The following is a 10,992-nucleotide window of genomic DNA, read 5'->3' on the forward strand; positions in this document are numbered from 1 at the left end:
AATAAATAGATCTGTCAAAATTTAAAGTTTACTTCAAATTTGTATTAAAAACTTACCATAAATAATATAATTCATATTTAAAATTGTATTACAAAGTTTATATAATTAAAATGGGTTATAATAAATATATGGATCTTTTATAAACCTAATATGAATACCAAACCTAAAAATGGATAGTCTATGGGTTAAATTAAAGTTAAAAATTATATTCAAACCAAAATATGGATACCAAATTTTAGGAAAGGTTATCCCGCAATTTATAATATATAATTAGGTCCCACTGTTTAGTTGCGATTTGCATACCTGTACCTCCTAAACTTGCTCCTTTATTGCCTCGAAATCTTTCATCTTTATTTCCTCCCCTAATTTCCGTATTTTCAAATTCATGCATATCCAAATCAACTTATTTTTTCTCACTGGTTTGTTGGGTCTTTGTACTAATTTCGAGACCTCCCTTCTCCAAGCTAGCACCCATCTCACCACCGAAATTTGTTGCCTGAACTGAGGTTGGGTTCCTCAACCATTTCGAACCTGTTGTATAGACTTATATCTTTGGCTCTGCTCGTAATCATGCTCCGTAGGGTTTTTCAGTATTTTCTAATGGCATCTCGAACAGCCTTATACGGAATTTCTCTCCATTCCCGATTAATACACAGATAAAACAGAATGTAGGAATGGCCTTGATAACTCCGGTGAGCGGGCGGCTCCGTCCGACGACGTCCCTGGACCTTCTGTGCGGGGGTGAGGTGTAGCTGCTGGTTGGGCGCCTGCAAAACAACACCGGAAGGGGGGTTCGGCTCCCACGGCGCCTCCGGTGTGAGAATGAGAGCAGGCTTTGGAGAAGAAGAATGTTTATGTAAGTAATGTAAAGGCTGCTGTGTGTGTATGGATGTGTATATGTGATGGCTTCTGTGTATTTTTGAGTGTATGAGAGAGTGTTAGTGTGCAAGAGTGAATATTTTCCAACCCCTAAACCCTTCAGTCTTGGGGGTATATATAGCCCCAAGGTAGGGTTTAGGGGTAGTTACCTCTAAATCTGGGCCGTTGGATCTTGGGACCAGAGGGCGCAAGGCTTGGGTGGATTGCTTACACGTGTCCAGGGGAGGACCACCTCCAGAGTGTCCTAACGGCCTCTGACACGCGCCGTGCTTGTCTGGTGTGCTGGTTGTTGATAGCTGTCATAGTCACGTGCCCACGTACCTTCGCTTGGCGGGTTGTGGGATGTGCATGTGTTTGTTGGGACGTCCCTCACTGCGGTTTTGGCCCCGATCCGGATCCGGGTATGCAGGCGGATTTGGATCCGGGAAATAGGATAGACCCGGGCCTGAGCTCTTATGCTTGATTGGCCTGGGAGAGGGGGGTCTTAGCAGGTCAGTTGAGCCTGCCTCCCTTTAGTCCAGGTTGACGCCTACCCGGGTCTCTCATACCCTATCATTTGCCCCCCCACTCCCTTATGCAGATTTTCTGGATGAGGGAGTAGAGTAGGGTTGCATATTTGGCTTAGTAAAAAATTTCTGCTTCTGGTTGCCCCCCAATCCGGATCTGGTGTAATGGATACCAATCCGGATTAAGGTAGAATAGTTGCTTCAGAAAAAATTCTGCTCCTGGTTGTCCCCCAATCCGGATGTGGTGTAATGGATACCAATCCGGATTAAGGTAGAATAGTTGCTTCAGAAAAATTTCTGCTCCTGGTTGCCCCCCAATCCGGATCTGTTGTGGTAGATGCCAAACCGGATTAAGGTAAAATAGTTGCTTCAGAAAAATTTCTGCTCCTGGTTGCCCCCCAATCCAGATCTTGTGTAATGGATACCAATCCGGATTAAGGTAGAATAGTTGCTTCAGAAAAATTTCTGCTCCTGGTTGCCCCCCAATCCGGATCTGTTGTGGTAGATGCCAAACCGGATTAAGGTAAAATAGTTGCTTCAAAAAAATTTCTGCTTCTAGTTGCCCCCCAATCCGGATCTTTTGTAATGGATACCAATCCGGATTAAGGTAGAATGGTTACTTCAGAAAAATTTCTGCTCCTGGTTGCCCCCCAATCCGGATCTGTTGTGGTAGATGCCAAACCGGATTAAGGTAAAATAGTTGCTTCAGAAAAATTTCTGCTCCTGGTTGCCCCCCCAATCCGGATCTTGTGTAATGGATACCAATCTGGATTAAGGTAGAATGGTTGCTTCAGAAAAATTTCTGCTCCTGGTTGCCCCCCAATCCGGATCTGGTGTAATGTATACCAATCCGGATTAAGGTAGAATAGTTGCTCCGAATCTGTAGCCGGTTGTCAAGGGTCCGGATCATGGCCTTGGGTCCGGATCGTTGGCAGTGGAATTTGAAGAGTTTTTAACTTGCAACGCCTTTCAGTTTTTCCCTCCCACGAATTTGAATTTTTAGGCAGTTATTTCCTAAAAACTCGGCCCATAATGATTATTGGTTTTAAATGTGATGCGTATTTGTATATATGTAAATGTATATATTTGCTTTTATTTCTCTTTCTGTAACTCCCTTTTCGCCCAATCCCAGGGTGCCACGTGGCGTGGGAGGTTGTGCCCCTACTCCCCCTATAAAAACCCTTGGCCTCCTTTCTTTTCTTCCTTATTCACAGCAAAAAGAAACCAACAGTCTCTTCTTTCTCTTTTCTCAATTTTCTTCGAAAGTTTGCGTTGTTGGCTTGTTTCTTCCACCGCTGATCCGCTGTTGTCCCGTTCGTCCGCAATTTGTAAGCTTCCTTGTGTTTTTCTTTTCGATTTATTGCATTTTTCCTTTAAGTTCTTGCATGCTTCGAGTTCGCTTTTCTATCCGCGGATTAATGGTGGAAATAGTGCCTTTTGTTCCTGTTTTTGTGGCGAATATGATTGTTTGTGGCTTTGTATTTTTAGATCTGTAGGTTTTGGGCACTTTGCTATGTTTTTTGCACGAAAAATTGGGTTTGTGTGTTTGATTTTTCTGGGGTTTTTAGGTCTGTTCTTCGTGTTCTTGGTGGAAATATGTGTATGTATATATGAAAAGTGGCATGTTTTGCCTTTTGATTCTCAAAATAACTGTTTGTGGGTTAGGGTTTTTGTTTGGATCCGGGTCGATGGTATAGGATCCAGATCGGGGGGAGGGTTTTGGGTAGAATTGTATAAATTGGGGTTTTAAGCTGTTTTTGGTCGCTTTTGATCTGGGCATGGGTATTTGCCGTTGGGATCCGAGTATTTGGGTTTTGTTTTAAGTTTTTTGTTGCTATGGATCCGGATCTGGGTATTTGCCATCAAGATCCGGGTTCATGGTGGTTTTCTTTTGTGGATTGTAGTTAACATGATCCGGATCGTTGATGTTTTTCCGGGTTGGACTTGCATTGGTGGTCCGGATCATTAGGTTATGATAAAATTAACATAACGTACCTGATCCGGACCACTTAGTAAGACAAATAAAATTTATAGGGCCCAGGCTAACTGACCTTCATTTTAATAGGTATATGGTCCGGACCAAGGAGCGAGCTAGGAAAGTATATAATTGCTATCCCAACTTTTCTGACGAAGAGAGTGATCCGGATTCGTCTGGTAGAGAACAGATCCAGGGCGAGATGGTGAAAAAGGGGTCCGGGTCTGTGGGAACGATTACGAGCTTCCGGTTCAAGAGGCTCCCAGAGAACTCTGTTATTTTCACTCCGGACGGCCGTTGGTCCGATATTAAATATCACTTCGTTAGGAAGCTGCCTGGGTTTGAAGATAGCATTTACTATACCCGGGTCAGATATGAGAAGCACGAGGATGGCCACCCGGGCGTTTATGATCAAGGCGGCCTGGAGGCAGCTTTTGCTTCGTTTGGGATCAGCAGGGACCATTACTAGCTGAAGGATTTTTATGCCCAAGCTGATCCGGGTGATATGGACAAGGCAATCCGGGCTGCTTTTCAGTTGACTCCTCACATCGCTTGGAGGTGGCCCGAGCCGCATGAGAGGATTTTCCATCGTCCCGCTGATGGTTTTGTTCTGGTCTGGCTGGAGCATCTTAGGTCCGGGTGGAACCCCCGCTGCCATATTTTTCTTAAGCACCTGTGCAAGTATGTCTACAGGATATCCCCCATGCAAATAACCCCGAACGGAATCAAGTCTATGACCTGGTTCATAGCTTGCTGTAACAAGGCCGGGCTCACGCCTACCTTCAAGTTGTTCCACCAGATATTTTACCTTTCTAGGTCAAGCCAGAAGCCTTTTTACCTTTCTAGGATTTCCCATTATCGTACTTTGATTTGAACTATATGTAATATTTGGATTTGTTCCGGGTTGATGGCAATCCGGATTGTGCTTTAAACTTTTCTTCCGTTGTAGAAAATATTTGCTTTTCTTCGATCTGTTTTTTTTTGAGCAATTCGGATCCTGGTTATGGCCCCTAATCCGGATTGGGTTCATATCAGGGTTGGTACGGGTATGGAACCGTGTCCGGGTTGATGTTTACTTTTTTGCTTTATGTACTTAGAAAATGTAAGTACATAATGGTTGTTTGCAACCTGGATTTGAATGCTAATCCGGGTTGTTTTTTGCTTTTAAATTTGCTTTCAATCCGGGTATAAAACCCACCCGGGTTGATGTTTGCTTTTTTGCTTTATGTACTTAGAAAATGTAAGTACATGATGGTTGTTTACAACCTGGATTTGAGTGCTAATCCGGGTTGTTTTTTGCTTTTAAATTTGCTTGCAATCCGGGTATGTCTAACCCGGATTGGTGATTGCTCCATTTACTTAGAATTTTTCTAACCAAATAGTGGTTGCTTTTATTTTTTGCTTCTAACCCGGGTATGAGAACGTACCCGGGTTGTTTTTTGCGTCCATAACTGGTAATTTAAAAGTAATAACTTTCTAAGAAAGGAAAATGCTTTTCATTGATTTGTAAATTTTTTCATATAAAATATAGGATCATACATTGGTTGCTTGCCATAGGCTACAAGTTCTGGTTGCTTTTGGTTGCTTTTTCTACTGGTAAAACTTTCAGAGCCTGAGTCCATACCATGTATTTGGTATTTCAGACTCATCCATGTTCATGAACTTGTATGTTCATGGCCTTAGAACTTCCTTGACTTTGTATGGGCCTTCCCACTTTGGCATTAGCTTTCCAGTATTGGTGGGGTCTGAAGCTTCCGTGTCTCGAAGGACCAGGTCTCCAACTTGAAAGTTTTTGACCCGGGACTTCTTGCTGAAGTGCTCTCTTGTTTTCTGCTTATACTTTTCCATTCTTGCCACTGCCTGGTCTCGGACTTCATCAATTAGCTCAATATTCGTTCTGAGCCCCTCCTCATTTGCTATCTCATCAAAGTTCATTGCTCGATGGGAGGGGGATCCTACCTCAATTGGTAGTATGGCTTCAGTTCCATAAGCCAGCTTGAAGGGGGTTTCTCCTGTGCTTGTTCTGTATGCCCAAAGTACATTAGGTAATTCTTCTGGCCATTTGGTTTTGCTTTCCTCGAGTCTCTTCTCTATCCCCCTGAGAAGTATTCTATTTGTTACTTCAACTTGGCCATTCCCTTGAGGGTAGGCTACAGATGACTTCTTGTGCCGGATACCCCGTTCTTGAAGGTAGGATTCGAATTCTGAACCAACGAATTACGGACCATTATCTGAGACCAGTACTCTCGGGATCCCTAACCTCATCAGCATGTTATCCATGAACTTAATGCAGTCTTGTTGGTTTATTGTTCTCATTGCCTTTGCCTCTACCCATTTTGTCATATAATCAATTGAGACTAGTAAGTACCTGAGGTCTCCTTTGGCCCTGGAAAAGGGTCCCATGATATCAATGCCCCATACAGCGAATGGGATTGGTGACAAGACTGAAGAAGGTAGGACTGGGCTCATCCGTGTCATATTGCTGAAGAGTTGGCATTCCTTGCATTTTTTCACAAAGTCTATTGAATCCTGGTGGATAGTAGGCCAGTAGTACCCCTGCCTTATGATTTTGTGAGCTAGTGCTTTTGCGGACATGTGGTCCCCGCAGATTCCTTCGTGAACTTCCATGAGGCAGTACTGTGCCTCTCCTGGGCCTATGCACTTGAGGATTGGGGAGGAGAAGGTCCGGCGATAGAGTATTCCCTCTTCAATGAAGAATTTTGAAGCTTTTGCCTTTAACCTTTGTGCTTTCCCTTTATCCTTCGGGAGCTCTCCTTTCTCCAAGTAATTAATGAATGGAGTCATCCAATTTGGACTGTTGTCTATTTCCATAACTTCCTCAGACTCTGTGCTTGGTTTCTGCAATTCTTCGAAGTAGACGGAGCAATCAAGGTCTGATGAATTTTGAACAAGCTTAGATAGTGTATCAGCTTCTGAATTTTCCTCTCTGCAGATTTGTGTCACACCCCCAAATCCGGGGTCGGGGATTCGGGTTGTCACGAGTTCTATTTCCCTTATCAATACTTAATCTTAATAAACAATTAACTACTCTGTACTGTGACCCCACAATAAACACACACACCACAAGTTATAGTCTCAGAGATGAATACTAAAAAAAAACACAAGTTCTTATATTCCACAATTATAAACCGTTACACCTTAAAAGGGTCCTGAATAAATTTACATATTCCTTGCCATTATTACAATTCATATTATACATAAGTCTGGTTCATCAATAGTTGAAAACATAGCCTATTGGTAGCTCCTACCTCAGCTACGGCGGCATCAATGCTTCCAGAAGACTGCGGAATGTTTTCTAACCGCTTGCGAATCGGGAGCTTGGTCCTGTTCATCTTTTCTATCTGTTGTTGTGTGATAAAAGAAGAAAGCAAGGGTGAGCAGCAAGCCCACCAAAATAATATATATAATGATTAACAATATATGAGCCTTCTCATAGTACTCATGAAAGTCTTGGTCAAAAGAAATGAACCAAGTTTGATATCTTAATGCGATGAAGTCGCAAAATATTCAGTATATATACATATATACTTTTCAAAATCTTGGAAGTCCTCTTCCATGCATAATATACACAGAGTTCCAGTTTATAACTGTATAAAACTATCGTTGCAAGGTGATCTCATATATCTAACCTTGTCTCAACGTTTTTCTGAAAATCTTTGACATGCATAAGATAATCATTTACTAGATATAAGTTTAAAAGATGAAGTTACAAGATACTCCAATATACTTATATCTTCTCCAAATACTACTTGAACTACCACCGTTCAAGTTATAATGAGCTTTCAACAATTCATCACATAGATGAGAATACAAGACAAGATTTGAGTAGATTAATCTTTGAAGTATTATTGAAGGAAATGAAGTTATGATATACCTCATTAAGACCCGATATATATATATCCACATATACATCTTCTTTATACATTTCCGGAAAACCTCTGTCAGGTAAAGTATGAACAGAATTTGTAACATCCAATAAATTTTTGGAAGGAAAAGAATTTTGGCATAAACCCGATATCTTGCTGATCAGGAAAAGATACCAATAAGTAACCTTTTCTACTAGTAGATGGATGAATCCCCCACCGATCATCACCCTGGCCACATAAGGACCTTGTACTGGACCGCCACCTGGCCTCTTACGCGTTGATGGACTGCCACCCAGCCACTTACACTTTGATAGACCGTACCCGGCCTGTCGCTTATGCCGACTCAATTAGATGGACTTACTTCCCGAACGTTGGGCAAGTAATCAAATTGTTTTCTCAAAACAACAACCACGTTGCGAATGTAAAATACACCACAGAGCCGGATCCCCCAGGTTTTGAGCGAGTATTTAAATCCCCTTTGAAGGGAAGATCTTAAATATAAAAATGAGTTTTGGGGTCCACTCTAACTTTAAAAATCATTTTGAAGACTCGAAAACATTTTTAAGAATGTTTGGAGTACTGCTGATTTATTAAAATAAATCAGTCCTGATATATTAGAAATATCTGAATATTATTACTTAAATAATATTCTCATAAAGATAATCCTTATAAAAATATTCGAAGTAGAAGTTTTAAAATTCATACTTGAAATGAATAATAAATAACCAAAGATATACTTATACGAAAGTACGATCTTTATTTGAATAATTGAAAATAAGTTTGAAATATTGAAACATTATTCTTTAATAAAATAAAGAATATTATTTAATAAAATAAGCGGAGTGATAAGTCCTCGAATGAATATTCAAAATAATATTCATTAAGTAAAATAAGCGGAGTCATAAGTCCTCGAATGAATATCCAATTAATAATCATTAAATAGAATAAACAGAGTCATAAGTCCTCGAATGAATATTCAAATAATATTCATTAAATAAAATAAAGTTATCGAATAAACCTTATTCGATCAATAGTTTTGAAAACTATTCATATATATATATATATAATATACTCGGGAACATCGACTCCCGGTTTAGAAATATGTTCACCTTTTGATCCCCTATACTAAGGGTAAACTCAAATACCGCTTATCTCTAGCATAGGCATTATGCAACTATAAGCATTTGAACCAACAGATATATAAATCAAGAATATGAAATAGGCATGCATATATACCATATCACATGCTACAATATATCGCAAGATCATGCATATACACATATACATTACAACAACAGTTATACGGGTAGAAAACTTGCCTGAGCGACTGGGGGTTATAAATGGCTTGGGACGAGTCTGGTAACCTATAAACAACATATAAGTTGGAATTAAACCAAAGTCACTTGTAAATCTATACTTTAACCAATTTAGACCCTAACGCTCGCTTTGCGCTTAATGATTCTCTTAAGTCGCTCGAGTACCCTCGGCTCCACCATTTTTAATAAATTAACCATTACGAGTTTTAAGGAGATTCTTTCGCGAGTGTCTTAACAACTGCCTAACACACTTTACATAAATGTTTCATACTCCAATTAGCCCTTTTTAGGTCTTTAACCTATGTTTCAAAGTAAGGCGAGGGGTAATGATTCGTTCGCAAAACGTCGTTACTTAAAACGGCCGTTTTTCCTAAACCGTACATCGGAATCAAACGAACCACATATCAAAACGAAGCTCGTAACATGAACTATCTAAACATGGCAATGGTCAAAACCTAGCAGGGAGTTCTCGGGTCCTAATGTTATGAACAAAAGTAGTCTAAAGTAAATCGGACATTACGACGGCTATGTTTACGCGATTTCCCAATTTTATACCATTCCAATTCAACCACCAATCAATCCCAATTCATTTATACAACCAACATCCATCCACACTACATCATAACAGCCCCAATCAACTCGATATTAACAATTTATACTTATTCTTAAACTTGAATTTAAACTATACTTAAGTCCTTTAACCAATCAATAAGATTTCAATATTCAATTCACTACCATTCCAACCCAAACTCTAAACCAACAAGCATCAAGCTACTCTTTTACCATAACAATCAAAATCATCCTAATATACAAGTAAAGCTAGGGTTTGGAGATGTTATACCCTCCTTGAAGTGATTGGAGTAGCTAGGAAGCCTTAAGAAGCCTTGAGATGTCTTAGGGATGCTTGGATCTTAAAGGAAAAACAAGAAAAATCAAGTTAAAAACCTTGAAATCACTATTCATTATCTTCTTCATTGATTTCTTGGAGAAGATTGTGAATGATTTGGAGGCTTAAACTCATAGGATAGCTATATCTATGCATAAGGAGTACTAGATAATTAACTTACCAATTAAGGAAGCTTGGAACTTGAATTTTGAAAATTTTTCTTCTTGAAATGGAGAAAAGTCGAGAGCAAATGTGGGAGAAATGAAATGATTTTGTGTTTTTGATTTGTTTAGCTTAGCTTGGTTGTTTTTGTTTTGTTTTTGGTTAATTACCTTTCTAACCTTGAACTTTGTGTGGTTTTAAATCAACCACATCTCCTTCCCCTTATGTCATGCTTATGTCATGCTTGTGATGTCATCATCCCTTACTTGCCCTCTTTTTATTGGTTAGATGACCTCATCATCCCTAACCTCCTTGATTAACTTCCTAATTATTTGCCTAATGACCGCTGATCTGTTATACGGTTCGCTTAACTTTCGTTCTCGTTTCTCGTTTGAGGGGTCATACCCGGGATCTTATTACCTTGGTTTCCTTAACCTTTCTCAATACATTATAATCCTTTTAAGATCCTCTCTTATAATCCTTTATTTTAAATCCTTTTTATCCTGTTACCTTATACTCAATTCTTTCCGTATCTAGTGGATTTCCGGGAAAAATCAAAGTGTTCGGATTTGGATTCTGACGATCTTTACATACACTTATATCCCATATAAAGTACTAATAAAATCTCAGAAGATCAATAAAAGAACCCCTACATAGTGTGGCATGAAAAGTTTTCTCATTCAGCATAATCAGCAAAAACACTATTCATAAGGGTTACAAAAAAATTCAAATTTTTGGGGTTATTACATTTGGATGACTTGTATTTTTGGTATCAAGGCGAGGTAGCTTTGGACCAGAGCCTGGTACTTGGCTAGAACTGGATCCTTGGCTATGTACTCGCCATTTTTTTGCTTTACGACGATCTGGGAGTCGCTGTAGATTTTGAGATTCTGGATCCTGAGTGTTCTTGCTAGCTTCAATCCTGCAATCAAGGCCTCGTACTCTGCTTGGTTGTTTGTTGCTGAGAATGCAAAGGAGATTGCTGTTTGGATTGTGAACCCTTCTGGGCTCTTTAGGATGAGCCCAGCTCCCGATCTTTCATTGGTTGAAGAACCATAAACTTTGAGAGCCCAGGCTTCTTTTTCTTGATCTGTGTTTCTCTCAGGGTCAATGCACATGGGCACAGGCTCTTCTTATGGGAAATTGCATTCTATGATGAAATCAGCTAGAACCTGGGCTTTGATTGCTGTTCTAGGAATGAAACTTAGATTGAACTGACTTAGCTCAACTGCCCAATTTACCAACCTCCCTGAGACATCTGGCTTGTGTATTATCTTCTTTAATGGTTGATTTGTTACAATCGTATCTCCCTTCCCTGGAAGTAGTGTCTGAGCTTCCTGGATGCTGTGACTAAGGCAAAAGCAAACTTTTCTAGCCTCGG

This window comes from Apium graveolens, chromosome 11, assembly GCF_009905375.1.
Source record: "Apium graveolens cultivar Ventura chromosome 11, ASM990537v1, whole genome shotgun sequence".
In the NCBI taxonomy this organism is placed as follows: Eukaryota; Viridiplantae; Streptophyta; class Magnoliopsida; order Apiales; family Apiaceae; genus Apium; species Apium graveolens.